Below are 15,019 nucleotides of genomic sequence, written 5' to 3'. Positions count from 1 at the left end.
CTTTAGCAATGGCATGACAGAAGTACTGACAAATGTGCTCATTCTTCTTTATATATGCCATCATGGTTATCCTAAAGATCAGCAGTATTCCTTGGGTTTCCTAGTATATAGACAATATCTTTAGGCAAACACCAGGATTAGCTTACTGCAAGTCTTAGGTAAATAAGACAATGAGCAAAGTTTTAAATACCACCAGCAAGCCTGGAGGACCAGAAGAAGGAAGGAAGAAGGAAGGTGCTCCCCTCCTGCTCACCCCTTGCCCATCCCTGGGGCTGAGCTATGCTGCACTGAGCTAGGGAGCAAAGACACCTTTCTTCCTTTTAATGGGATCCCTTAGCTTCCCGCAGATTAAGCACACTATGTGAAGAGCACTGGAAAAATGCAAGATGGTATTGGATTGTATTAATGTCATTTAATGGTAACTGTCAATGATAGTGATGGAATAAATATGGAAAAGGAAATTACTGTAATTGATTGACAGTCTGGAAGCTTCCACATACAATCTAATGAGAGAGACCTGTAAGAAGCTGCTGCTATGGAGTCTATTAATGCAAATCACATGCACCATGCCTGCTCTCTGAATTATGCAATGCCATGTGAATGTCTAATCCGTTTCACTAGGCTTGTCTTTATCCAGAAAAAAATATTCCACTGACATGCTGATTAGTATATTAAGAGAGTTTTAGAAGTTTGGTGCTAAAGTAAGTGCCATCACTATGTTATTAATTTAATTCAGAACAAGACAAACAGTTCTGTGCAGCCATCAAAATCACTACATAGGTCTACAAAATAACTTTGTCAAGGCTGATAGGAATTTACAGGATTGCCTTGTGATATGTGGTAGGAATTAGCGAATAGATAAGGAGGATATCATTTTTCTAGGAAAGAGTTGTTGAGTAACTGGAAAGAATGAAAGACCTGCTAAGGGCTTCCAAATTTCTCTGTGATGACAAGTTATATGGACTTCTAGAAAGAATATTGTGAGAACCTGCAACTCCAACCATACAGGACACTTTGGGCAGGAGCTGGCATACACATAACGAGGCAGTGCCCCAAGCATTGCAGCCACTATGCCATTGCAGGAGCCCATAAGATGACACTGTCTGTCCCAAAGAGCTAGCTGAGCTAATGCAATTGTTTTTCCTCTCTACAAGTCTAGGATCAAATCCTATTTAGGTCACTGATGAAAATGATTTTGATGGAATAATCCCAGTCCCTGGTGGGCATTTGTCCACACCACAAAAACATCATGTAATTAGCACCACAGTATCAGCTGAAAGGAGGCAAAGAACTAAAGTAAAGGAGGGATGTCATGCAGCTCAGGATTAAGCTTCAGGCATATGAAGGAAGCTTCCCTCCAAACCTCCCTGCCTTGTGCCTGTGCTACAGCTGCTGTCACTCCTTCATTCACAGGAAAAGGAAAGCCCCTTGCAATTAGAAAATAAGAACAGAAAGACCAGGTGAAAGCCACAGCACTGATAGGAATCCTGCCAGTTTGCTAACATAGCCTTTACACGCCTGAGACATTATCAAATAAATGACATGCTGACAGATAAACACGTGTCATTTACCCAGTCTTAAGTCTGCAAAACATGGAAAATCATTTTGTCATGAGACTTTACCTTTTTTTTTTGGTTTGGTTGGCCATAGCAAAAATATCTAGAGTAGCAACAAGGGAAAAAATGTCTTTACAGCTGCTTTGAAATTGGTATACCTGGTACTTATCCATTATAATGCAAACAAAGGCCACACTTCCACAAGCTGACTTATACAGGAAAACTGTCCTTCAGGGCACCCAATAAAACAGGGCTGGGCAAAATATGGCCCATGAGCCGCATTTGGGCCGTGAGGCCATTCTATCCAGCCCGCGTGGCCGCTAAAAATTTTTGAAAATTAATATTTATCTGTAGCACCCAGAGGGAGCCCGGCAGACCCCCAACAGCAGGGCCTGCCTGAGCCCCACCCCCAGCTGTAAGCCCCAGCAGGGGCTTCTGGCCTGGGACCACATGGCTGCCCTGGCCAGAACCACAGGTAAGGAGGAAGTCGGGGAGGACAAGGGAGGATCTGGGACAGGGAGGGAACCCAGGGAAAAGCTGAGTGTGGGATGGAGGGGGCGAAACCTGCCCCTCTACCCTGCCCCATGGCCAGCACACAGCCTGCATGGGGCTACTTGTGCCTGCTCCAGACAGCCCCATGCGGGCTGCGAGAGGCTGCAGCAAGGAGCGCCACAGGGCAGGGAAGGGCTGCCTTTTCCCCATGCTCAGCACTAGCTTGTAACCCAGCCCCGCTGCAAACCTGGGCCCTGATCCCTGCGCCAGCTCTGGGCTCGCCTGTCAGGGCTGTGCACGGCAACAGCAGCTGTGGCCCCCCCCCACTTCCCACGCTGGGCAGTGTTTGCCACCATTGCCTCTGTGCTGCCCAGTGCACAAGCTCCAGGTGGACAGCAGCAGCAAACACTGCTTGGAGATGGGGCCACAGCTGTTGCCGCTGCACTCAGCCCTGATGGGCAAGCCCAGAGCCAGCGCGGGGCCCAGGCTGAGAGCGGGGCCAAGTTACAAGCTGGTGCTGAGCGCAGGGGGGAAAAGTGGCCCATCACCTGCCGCATGGCTGACCCCTATGCTGCAGTCGCTCACAGCCCACATGGGGCTGCCTGTGCCCACTCAGGACAGCCCCACATGGGCTGCGAGCAGCTGCAGCAGGGAGCACTGGCAATGGGGCGGGTGAGGGGCCGCTTTTCCCCACACTCAGCACCAGCTTCTTCCGGCGAGCAGAGAGTCGGGGCTGTGTGCTGCCCCCCACCTGTACCATGGGGCTGGGGGGCACTGGGAGTGAGCAGGTGCAGGAGCCAGTGGGAGCACGGGACCCACACCGGTGTCCTGGGGCCAGTGCTGGCAAGGCCCAGAGCAGGGTGGCAGCACCGCAGGGTGCCAGCCTGCAGGGGCTCTATGGAGCCAAGCCAGCTCCTCTCTCTCCCTGCTGGTGCAGCCCAGCCCAGCTCCACAGACCCCTGCCAGCCTGTGCCCCACTTTGGGCCCCACATTGCTGGCCCTGGGACATTGATCCCAGGACACAGGGGCATTGGTCCCAAGATAGTGATCAGGGGGCGGGGCACCTCTCAGGGGGTGAAGCATCTGTCAAGGGGCAGAGCTACCCATGCAGCCCTCAACAGCCTGCCACAACTGGATAAGCGGCCCTCCGCTCGAAATAATTGCCCGCCTCTGCAACAGAACATAATGAGATTTCACACAGTAGGGAAGGTTTGCCTGTGTGGATCCATCTGCAAGACTGGGGCCCAAGCTAGTATTAAAGATGGACCAGTACCCAAGTAAACTACAGCATAGTGTAGGGTTATGAAAAACATGTTGTCTGTTCCTTATTTACTTGGACTGATTCTGTCATGCCCAGAAATACCTCTGCATCTTCACAGAAAGGTTCTATAGACCTGTGTAACTCATAACATGAAAGGAGAGTTTCAGGGACTCAGATCTGATCTGCCTCCTCCATCATTTTGTTTACAAATTGTTTCAATACTTTGGGCACATTTGCCTACACATGCACTTTAATGAGCATTAGCTTATTTTAATGCACATGAAAGTGTCACAAAAAACCCATACAAAAAACTAGAACTCTTGGTTCCAAAATGATACCTTTTAGTACACCCATAAAAACCCCATGCTATTTATGCAATGTGCATTAAACTAAGCTAATGAATATTTTTCTAGTACTTCACAATGGAAGGCACTTTTACATGTCCTGGGAAGAGGGGCCATGGCACTTTAATTAGAGTGGCAAATGCTGCAGCATCTCAGTGTCCCCAAACTTCAAAATGGCAGTGAGGGCGCATGAACTAAAGCTTGTTCAATGAGCTTTAGTTCAAGCACCCCTGCTGCCATTTTGAAGCAGGATGTAGGAGGCTGTTGGAGCACAGTAATTGTCATATTCCACCAGACTTGATTAATCAATTGAGCCTGCTCCAATGCAGTGCAATTACAACCTCTGCACTCACGTACAGGCACCCAGAGGTACAAGATTTAATGCACATTACCTAAAGCACATTAATTGAATGTGTAGATACACCCTTTGAGATCCTGATGTTGAGTTTTCAGTATTCATGTCATTATAATGCCTGGCATCACCAATCATGGTCCAAGGCTATTAGACACTGCACCAAGAAAATGAAAAGCTAGATCCTGCTCTGGGGGACATGCTGCAAATTGGATGGGTGCTTTTATCCAGTTTTTTTTAAATTGATAAATTAGAGCTTGTTTTTGGAGGGGGTGGTTTGGAAAGTCACTGCTGTGGCAAATCTCCTGCTTTGACATATGCTATTATCCATCAAAACATTTGATGCCTTTATGATGTAGCAATACCCAGGTTACCATTATTTATTATTCAACTAACAGAGTGCCCACGAGCACTGTCCTAGAAACAGTACAAACAGTGACCTGAAGAAGAATGCCATACATTCAAAAGCTTGTCTAATGTTATCACAACTATCCCATTGAGGCAATAAATAATATCACCTAAAAAATCCTTGCCTATCACAGAACTAAAAGACAGTTTTGCCTGAAGAGCTTTTGGATATGCTCGTAAGCGTCGGAAGTTCCCAGCACAACGAATTGGTGCTTCCACAACACTTTTCTAGCCTGGACATTGTAACCAGGTTCCATGGTCCATAAGGTGTGAGCAGACCTTGAGTCCTTTCCCATTTTTAAGCCAGTGGTTTTAAATCCTTCATAGTCATTTCAGGGAAGAAATAAATGTAGGGTTATAAGCCTTAGAGAAAGAATACTGCAATTTCCTGCCAGTTAAATCCTGCAGAGGATACAGATACATACAGATCGGCAGATCCCCAAAGGTTAAAATCAGTAAGTATGATTGTACAGCACATTGACTTGCTCTCTCTCTCCCCCCATAAGGTTGCTCTGGGAAGCCAAGGATTTTGGATGTTACAGCAAGACTTTTGTTAACAGAAGAATAAGCCTTTGGTGGCTTGGCTTTTAAATGTTTTGAATTCACACCACAAAAGTTTATTAAAGTTTTATGGAGGTTTGAATTCATTTGGAATGGATGTGCACTCTACAGTTTGGGGAACTGGGCAGGGAAGGGACTATGCAAGAAACTAGGAAGTCCTCCCTGGCCTGGGAGGAATTGTTAGCAACGTGGCAGACCGAAACTGGCAGGTTTTGCAGAGAATGATGTTTCCAACGTTTAGAAGTATTACTGCTCTTTACTCTAGAGGGAAGATGGTTTCTTATGTGTTCAGCTCCCCTGGTTTTGATTCCTCTCCTAGGTAAAATGTACTACTCTACCTGTGTTTATTTAGGAGGGGCACAAAAGCTAGATCTAGATTTCAAATGTTAGCAAAGCTCATGCATACTGAGACCCAGGCTAGGATTCAGATCATCACACAGAAAGCAGGCAGCTGTAAACCAACATTTCTCCAGTACCTGGGGGGGGGTGTTCAACTTCACAGTTCTTTCTCTGCATCTATAAAGAAACTGTGGAAAAGGATGCAAAATGCAGCCACCCATATGTAACTTTATTGCACAGAGCCTTTTAATGAGGGAGCACTGTATTAACACTAATCAAAACATATCCAGGAGGAGGAGGAGGACTGATATTTCCGATGTCAACTCCAATTAAGGGGAAACAGAAGCCACAGATGAGAAATAAGAAGCATCTGTATGTGTGAGCATATTTAGCTTTGAAGCTGGTGTGGGAATATTGGCGTAAGTCCTTACTTTCCCCAAGTGTTATGTCATCTCATGTGTAATGTTGACACTTACAAGGGTTCCTTATTAAATAATTCTTTTACAAACAACAGAGAATAAGTCTGGCCTTTGATATAGACAGATTACAATCTTACAAAGATACTATAAGGACCTCCATATTCACAGGAACAGCCTAAGGACATTTAGAGTTGGGCAAGGAAAAAATACAAATATAAAATATATAAAATAAGCCAAAAACACACAGACCAAAACCCATGACATGGCACAGTTTCTCTCCATAAAAATAGAAGTTACCACAGAATAAATGATGCTGCAAGCCTCTCAGATTCAGTGAAAGCTGAATTTTATGCACGTCTCAACTATAAACACTTCTTTAATTTTAAAGCCAGGATCCTGTGTAGGACTCACAAATGCCTTATTGACCCGACTGCCTACAAATCATGCAACTGCCTGTAACTCAGGCCAGTCATTGAACCCACCACTGCTTTGCCCACAGAATTATGCTAGTTTAAGGCCCTGTTAAATATAAGACTCCAAACTATTAATATTTGTTTCCATCTTTAACAGAAAAATTAAATCCCCTGGTCATTTGCTTCCTGATGGCCAGCCCAGCACATTATTGCCAGCTAGCATTAAAGAGAATGCTCTCATCTGTCTAAACCCAAGGCCTGATCTCCATATAGATGCAGGGGGTGCAGCTGCACAGTTATGGCAGTAAAGTATCAGAGGGATTAAGCAGTGGCTTCAGAGGCATGAACCCTATCCTGGACTTGTGTCAAAAGCCATCTTCAGTTGACCCAGCTGTACATAGGCACCTGCTTATTTGGGTTGTGGGGATCGAAGATAGCTGACTGTGGTACTAGCCCCAAAATTCCTCTTGTGCTGTTGGCTGCAGAAGTGGGCTTGAAGTATTCTAGCCCTCTAGGCTGCTACACCCAGCAGGATCTCTACATATGTTAGGGCACATTGGTTTGCTAGCCCTGGGGACTAGCAGCATCCTGTAACACTTCATACCCTTGCTGTTTAGCATTCAGCATTCCCTACCACTCTCTGGCACTGAACAGCATTTCTGCCCAGGGTGCCCAAATTGCTAGTTACGTCTCTGGATGCCAGTGTAGAACTAGATACCTAATACCACCACCACCCAATTTGCTTGTACTTGCACCTTCTGAGTCAAAGAATTACCATTGTTGATCAAGTGACCACCAACAGCAAACCTATAGCTTATTGACAGACTTACACCATATTCATCCTCACTCTGTAGTTGCTGGGAGAGGGTATACAGGCTGTATTTTAAGGCTGTGTTTTAGGCGTCTGTGCAATTTGTCCCCAAGACTACGATTAGGATTCAATTAGCATGCTGCTCCCCGGAAAAGTACAATGAACAGAAGAACTATAGCACAGTAACACAATAAAGCAGGAGATGCACTTCTCAAAATACAAACATGAACCTGCATTACACATGCCAGATCTTGGCTGACTTTTGTCTGGACATAGTTCATGGAGTCAATGCTCAGACTTATTTTAGAACTAGCTCCGAGACCTGAAATCAGGATCAGGAAAGGATCTGGTGCTGTTTCCGGTTGGTCTCTACTTCCAGAGAGAGCTTTGTGGAGAGACAAGGACATTAAGCTCTTATAATATTTTGCAGCACATTTGGGAATTGTCTTCTGCCTGCAGTTTTGAGCATGCAGACATAAAGGAACAAATTCATCCCCAGCGTAATTTCTCTCAACTTCAGTGAGGTTACACCAGGGATTAATTTGGCACCAACATTTTACTTTACTGTCCCTTTCACTAAGACATGTTTCCAATCTGTCTCAATCTGAGCATCTGTTATAAATGGATTCAGGGTGAATGACTTCTTTAAAAAAATTGCATAAAAAAGGAAACAGCGTTAATTTAATTTGTTTTCAAAAAATTGCCAGTGCTGTATATGCTTAAAGCAAATGAGGCATTAAAGCTGTGGAAATGCATTGAGCCCTTCTACAGTACTTCCTTAAGTAGAAGGAGAATGGGAAAGGCCCCTTTCATACTGTCACATTGTCTTTTAAAACTGTTAGGTGTTTGGCTCCAGGGTTCTAGCTATTGGCACAGTATGGGGTTACCAAGGGCACTCAGGGACAAACAATTTAAAACTTTTACATAAATCCAAAAAACAAAGCCTCTTTTTATCTCAGTGCTGAAAGGAGTAAAATTGTGCCTCTTTCCCACCCGCCTCCCTCCCAAACGCCTGCTGCTGTGGTGCAAGCCAGGTAATCAAAGTACACTGGTATGAGGGCAGGGTAGGATCAAACAGACAGATGGATGTTGACAGAAAGCAGAAATCACTGCAGATTTCCCTTCTGAACTTGTGTGGTACAAGGGGAGGCACTTCTCCCTTAACAACATCATCTTGCTCTTGGAGCAAAAAAGGCCTCTGCTGTTAGTTACACCTGAGACAAATGGCAGCTTGGCTTCTCCAGGTTTACACAATCTCCCAGCATTTGGGCCAAATGAAAACAACATTTGGACCATTGCTAGCCCTGTCCTGGGGTATATCACCTTACTCACTTACTGTATTTTAAACAAAGCAAGCTAACAAAATAACCCATTTTCCTTTTAAAAAAACAGAGAGAGAGAAAGAAAGAGAGAGAGAGAATCTAGTAACAAGTAAAAGAAAGGAGAGATTTTTCCAAACTCCAGGCTGGTGGGGAAGAATAAAGGCTTCAATGGCTGAAAGTCTGTAGAACGTTTTTATAAAACAGTTATTTTTTCCCCAACAATGCTACTCTGTCCCTGACATGAATCAAAAATGTCACAAGGCAGTTTGGCAAAGCTGGACGTGAATGCTGGGTATTGAGCTGCAGCAGCTGCAGGCAGACTTTGTGGTTAACCCTGTGAGACTTTCACTGCTACAGCTGGCTTCGATTCTGTCACTGCATGCGTGCAGCATCTCATTCTGACTGCTTGCTGCTGCTAAATATAATCCCGGCCTTATCTATATACAGTGCCTTCACTTCCTTCCACCACAACATCACAGGCGTGGTTAAAGGGTATACTAGAGTGGATACTGAAGTGTGAACTACAAAAATCAAACCTGTGTAAGGCCCTAACCATAACCATTGCAAAAGTACATTTGCATTTTATGTGTTTTGAAAGCTTACCAGCCAAGTTACCTGAATTCAGCCTTGGTTTTTTTGGCTCTCTCCAGGGTGGGTCAATTCACCTCACAATTTTTTCAATACTGTAAAGAACACCCATTAAGGTCTGGTCTCAGCCACAATATCAGAAACCCACCACCCCTGTCTTATAGCTCAGAACATTAAGGTTGACTAACCTCTTGCATTTTACTTCTGTATTGTCCAGTACTCTGCCAGCAGAAGAACAACTAAATTTGTCAGGATGCCCAAAACCACAGAGCATGCAAACCTATCAATAGAACTAGGCAAAATATGCAAAGATATGTTTAACAAAAAAACAATGTGAATGGTTTTGCTTTTCCAACCATTCCGAGACATTTTCAAGTTTTCGAAATGTTAGGCCAAAGCCCAAATTATTTTCAGTTTTTAATACTTCATGTCCCTTTTTATTGTTTCTGTTCCTGCTTTTTGACCCTCCCCCTATAGGAAACTCAGGGACACAGAGAAAAAGAGAGAAAAACATTAATTCAGAAAATGACGACACCAGTCATTTTGCATGAAAAGATCATTTTTTAAAAATGAAAGACATTTCAGATGAAAACTCTAGGCATCACCTCTATCATGACACATGAATTCTGAACAGAGGCCATGTCTAAAGCAAAAAAAGCATGCTCACTTTGGTAAATAGATTCAAAATTGCTTTAGTGACATGGGCCCAGACTGCTAATGTAGACACAATTACAGTGTTTTAAATCATGTTCAAAGTGATTTAGCTTAACACAGTAAGATGCAGGCATCCATGTGAGGCCTTTGCACCAGAGCAATTAGATTGATTTTTAATTAGACTAGCTATACAGGTATTGGCCGCTGCCAGAGGCAGGATAACAAACTAGAGGAACCCCTAGAAACATGGGTAAAAATACTCTAAGCAGAACCAGTGTTCAGGACAGATAAATACACCTGAAACCTAAACTGAAAGACTTTTATTTCAATTGTATATATAAAAGTATTCACATATTTGGAGAAATTGTACTTGGGTTGCATCACCATATTGCTACAGTAGTACCTCAGCACAGCAGGATTTCTTTAGTTCCCTATTAGTGATTTAAGGGCCAAGAGCTGATCATCCCCTACCTGAGGTATTCCTAGGTAATTATTCAAGAGTCCCCATCCAGCCTTCCTTTGAAGATAGGTTTGGGCTTCTGTGAAAGCAGAAGACAGTCAACCCTCAAAAGCAACATAAATAAAAAAAATAAAAACAGTGGATCTCCAGAAGTCTTTTGCCCCTGCAAAGGTGCTCACACTCACCTTACCTCCCCTTTAGGCTCTTGGCTAGCACAGGAGCTCTGCTGAGAGTAGCCCCTTTAAAGCCTCAGTCACTTCACGCACCATTCTCTATACCTCCGCTTCCTATGACAGTCAACCCCATTGAAAATACTATCTTTCCAGCATGCACACAATGGCTATCTGTTATAAATATCTTCTTGAAGATTCACATCTGGATGAAACCAAGGGCAGTTTGGGCACACCTTTTAGACAATAAGGTATTTGGGATCTGTGCTAACAGCACAGAGAGGTAGTTAGCTCTGTTAGTCTCAAGTCAGACACAAGGTAGGGCAGACATAGCACCTTAGGGCATTTTCCATGTGCTCCAGGACACAGCGCTGGGCACTTCAATTAGCAAGTTGCACTAATCAGAAGTGCCCATACATCACATGAGTCAGTGTCCCCACAGCAAAAGCTCATCAAATGTGTCTTATTTCAAAGCACCCTGCCACCATTTTTTCAGAGCAGGGACACTGATACACGACGTGGAAAGCTGCCGGAGCATGTCAATGTCCATGCTCCAACAGACTCATTGGATTCCAGCACATTGGAGCCGGCTCCCCACACATCTGTAGGAGCATAACAAACACCCCCATTTAGTGGTATTTTTAAAATACAGAGGCATGCAAAAAAACCCCTATTAAGTGCCAATACACTTCAGTTGGTTGGAAGCAGAAACACTGTGTGTGGGTTGGCCTGACAGACAGGAATGCAATAGAGGGCAGGATGAATGTCTCCCCTTACCAATCCTCTGCTTCACCTGACAGTGATTTAGCCTGGAGCATACCTAAGGGCTACAGCACACACTGCCCAAGAGAAGCAAAGCAACGTGAACGGCATTATTGCATTATTAAGCCACAATTGGTACTAATTTCCCCAAATTCTGCGGGAGAATGTAAGCGGCTGGAAAAGAGGCTGCCTTTGAAAAAGAGAAATCAGGGTTGGATTTAGACCACCTGTCATCCTTTCCCCCCCTCCACAGTGAAAAGTAGGGGAGGGCACGGGTAGTGGAAGCGCCTTTCCTGCTTCTAATGCCAGCCTCTGAATGACAGCAGCAGGCCTGTTTTAATGAGCCCTGGCAAAGAGTGCCAATTCTTGTTCACACACAAGACAGAAAAAAAAGAGAGAGAGAAAGAGAGAGAAGGAGAGAGGGAAATAATGAAAGAAAAAGGAACTCTGGGTGGTGAGCGAAGGTGGAACGTGGTGCTATTGAAAAGGGTGCAGCTTTACTCCGAACAGTCAAAACAAACATAAAGTGCCTGCCAGGTGAGGCGTCAGGGAGCTGGGTCTCCAGCCAGGGCTCAGTCAACACCACTAGAAAACACAGAGGAGCGGGGTGTTTCTTTAGGACTAGTATTGATGGCAAAGGGATCAGGTGGAATCCAAAGGACAACTTGCTTTATTGAAGTGATTTAAAGTTGAGAAGAAAGCTTATCAACCTGCTGAGGGAAGGAATAGAGGGTTTGGCACCCTTATTCACAGAACCCTTCCCCACCCTGCACCTCACCTCCTCACCATACATGCACAAAATGCGCCCAGGCCATCAGGCCGCGTTCCAGACCAGGCCTGTATCAGCCAAGGGAAAGCTTGGAGCAGAACGTGCAGGGAATACCAAGCAATGACACAAAGACCCAGAAAACAGTGGCTTGGGATGCCCCCCACACACACCCTCTCTTCCTAATGGTGGCCTGGCAAATGTCATTTCACAGTTTATAAACACTTCCAGAGATGACGTTTTGTGCAGCACTAGGTGGCATATTTCAGATAAGGGAGATCCTGACTATTCGTGGTCTTAAAACTTCCCATGGCATTTTTCAAAAACCAGCAAGGGTATTAACTCTGTAAACCCTGGCCAACTCCCAGTTAAAGTAGCTGCATTTTCCCAGCATGAATTCCCCCAGCCATTTCCACTGAATACATTATTCTCCTTTGCTTCCTCTCCAACACCGATGCATAGTGTTTCTGTGCACTGTGTACCATCTAACATGAAACCCCCCACAGGGGTGGTAGGTGCAAGACGTCAGAGAGGCAAAAATCCACACCTCATTCCAAGTGAGTGAGGGGAAACACATTTATAGTCATAAGAATAGCTCGTGGATACTTATGAATATATTATTAATCATTAAGCACAGCAGGGATATCAATGTCATCAGCAGAGCTATGAAAGGGCTTCCTGCTGAGAATGAAAAAGTGAACATGTGACAATTAAGTGGTCCCGCTTGGTCCAGTTGTCAGCACTGACAGGCTCCCTCAGCCTCAATTCTCTGTGAGCTGCTGAAAAAATGTTATTTAAAAAGAATGCCTCCTTAACTGTTTTCCTGTTTCCGTAAAATGAGTTCCTGAAGCCAGGACTGCCTAGCTGTTACACGTGCAGAGCCTGGCACAGTGACTAACATAAGAATGAAAGTAAAGTTGTAGTATTATCATTCAATAAAGCTGAGAAAAATCCTTGCAGCCTTAAAAGGATCACCTGTTTTGGTTACCATCATTTTAGACATAGAGAAGTTTGCTAGAAAAACTATACCAAGTAAACCCTCCTTGTGTGAATACAGCTTACACCAGCCAATGTTTGCTGAGTAAAATATTTATACCAGCAAAGGGGCTTTTGTTAAAAAAAAAAAAAAAAAAAATGCTGCATGCAACAGTATTGCTTTTGCTAGAATGGAAATGCTGCTGTAAGAAACAAATCATATCCTTAACCAAAATTATAATTCTGACTTTCTCCTTTATGTCCAGTCTTGCAAACATTTACAACTTTTAAACACCCCTTAAAGTCAGTGGGGTGACTTATAGTAGTCCAGTTCAGTCAGTATTTCTGCACTGGAGGCTTTAAATGTACAGTATTTATGGATGACAGCAAAAACATCTGTAGCAACTTTGGAAAAAAGACACTTTATTTCACTCCTAACATAGCTGCACTTCAGTGATGGATGAAATTACCTCAATAGCTAAACATACACACACATGCTAATAACACATTTCAGGATCTTGTTCTTTTCAATGAAACTTCAGCAGTTCAGATTTTTGTATTTTACTTTGGCTCATTTTTTCCCTTTTCACCCCCCGCCCCCTTTATTTATTTACTATTTTGGTATACATTTTTAATTTAACCATTTTCATGAAAGCTTCTGAGCCCCCATTTGAAATGTTATTTCAATGAAGTTCCATTTTTGCCATCGCATACAATGTTTTGAAATCTTACATGTGTTACTGCAAAAAGTACTGTTTCCTAAAGACAAGGTCTGGGGCGGTACAATCACCTAGCATTAAACCAGATATTTTTCATGCAAGAAAAAAGATTAGCACTTCTCACCCAGTTCTGATTAATGACTCAAGGCCTAATCCTGGGAGGTAATGAGCTCAGGCAATCATTATTGTAAAAAAATGAGAGTTGTAGGGGTCAGTATGAATGAGATCAGTTTTGAAGCTGTGTGTGATGCTGACAATGAATCTAGTTTCAGCAATTTGGCTCCATGGAAGCACAGAAGCAGAGCCAATTGGAAGCCCATGTTTATAGTCACATTTGTTTGCAAAACAGGCGAACTTGAGCATGGGTCTTGGCACATAGAAAATTCTTACAGTTTGCCTCTAAATATGTTATGTGTAAGGAGGAAACTGTGATGTTGGGTGTAGCTGTGAATTCTCTGGGGCAGGACCATGTTTTTCTTCTATGCATAGACATCCTCTATAACAGTGAGGCCCAGTTCCCTGACTAGGGCTCTTGGGTAGTACCACATTACAAATTATGAAAGGGAGGAAATCATAGACCTATTGAAGTGAATGACCAAACTGCCATTGTCTCAATAAGGTCAAGATTCCACCCCAAGTATTTCCCAGAGTCCTGTTAAATTATTTCTATTTTATTTATGAAGCTTATTGAATTTTACAGACAGCATTTGCTTATACTGCCAGCTGACCAGGATACAACTTTTTAAAAGATTAGGTTTCATCCTCTTTTTTGTTACAGAGAATGAATCCTGAAATATTTTTTAAGGGAACAAGGACTAAAAAAGCAATGTGGTTTTGCTTACTTTTTACCTTAGCTTGGTCAAGTTAAGTCTTCCTTAGGATTTTATTTTTCTGAGCCCCTGAATGATAGATTCTCACCCTGACAAGTTAAATCCTTGGCCTCCTTGTCTGAAATTGTTCTTCTTTGGAGGGTTAGGATAAAAAAAAGGAGAATTTTATGGAGTAACAGGTTCTCACAGATAGGATTATGATTATTAAGGCCCTGGTCCTGCAGGTACTTCTTTGCTTCATGTCCTTGCGGCAAGGAATGTAGCAGAATTCACATATAAATTGGAATCTGACCAGGCTACATCCTGAGCACTTCTGCTATGGCTTCACATTTGCAACCTCTGGGCTGCCAACTGTGCATCTTAGCTCCTGCGCCGTCCCAGTCTCTGCAGGTACATAGGGTTAAAGTGGTTTTACATACCTTAGCGGTTCTGCAACATAACTTAGGGTATAATAGGATCCAGGCCTTAATAAATCGATGTTTGTATAGTGCTTTTAACAGATAACGTGCAATCCTGCAACTGATTCTGTAAATATAGGACTTCCATGAATTTCCATGCTACAGAGATTTGCTCATGCAGCAGAATCTGGAAGGTATATGCCTCTTTTTTAGCCCAATGGCATAAAAGAAGCTTTGAGGCTGTCCTAACACAGCTCTCAGGTTGTGCTATGAACAGATTAGCACCAGGAAAGTGTAAAGGAGAGCTTTACGCCTCCTTTCTATGGACACACCCCTGAACCACACGCTGTTCAGCCAAAGTCCAAGAGCTGTCTCTGCATTTTGAAAACATAGATTCATAGATTCATAGATGCTAGGGT

At 43.7% G+C, this 15,019-nt stretch overlaps 1 long non-coding RNA gene across 2 annotated transcripts in view; it reads right to left on the bottom strand.

The window, feature by feature from the left end:
* Nucleotides 1–10,061, bottom strand: part of LOC109324714 — a 71,764-nt gene extending 61,703 nt beyond the window's left edge. For both annotated transcript variants that reach the window (XR_002104989.1, XR_002104988.1), the window contains exon 1: nucleotides 9,992–10,061. This is a non-coding gene — a long non-coding RNA (uncharacterized LOC109324714). The remainder of the gene's footprint in view (nucleotides 1–9,991) is intronic.
* Nucleotides 10,062–15,019: the final 4,958 nt, after the last annotated feature.

This window comes from Crocodylus porosus, unplaced genomic scaffold (assembly GCF_001723895.1).
Source record: "Crocodylus porosus isolate Cpor-Errol unplaced genomic scaffold, CroPor_comp1, whole genome shotgun sequence".
NCBI classification, from domain to species: domain Eukaryota; kingdom Metazoa; phylum Chordata; order Crocodylia; family Crocodylidae; genus Crocodylus; species Crocodylus porosus.
This window is presented reverse-complemented; position numbering and strand designations above follow the sequence as displayed.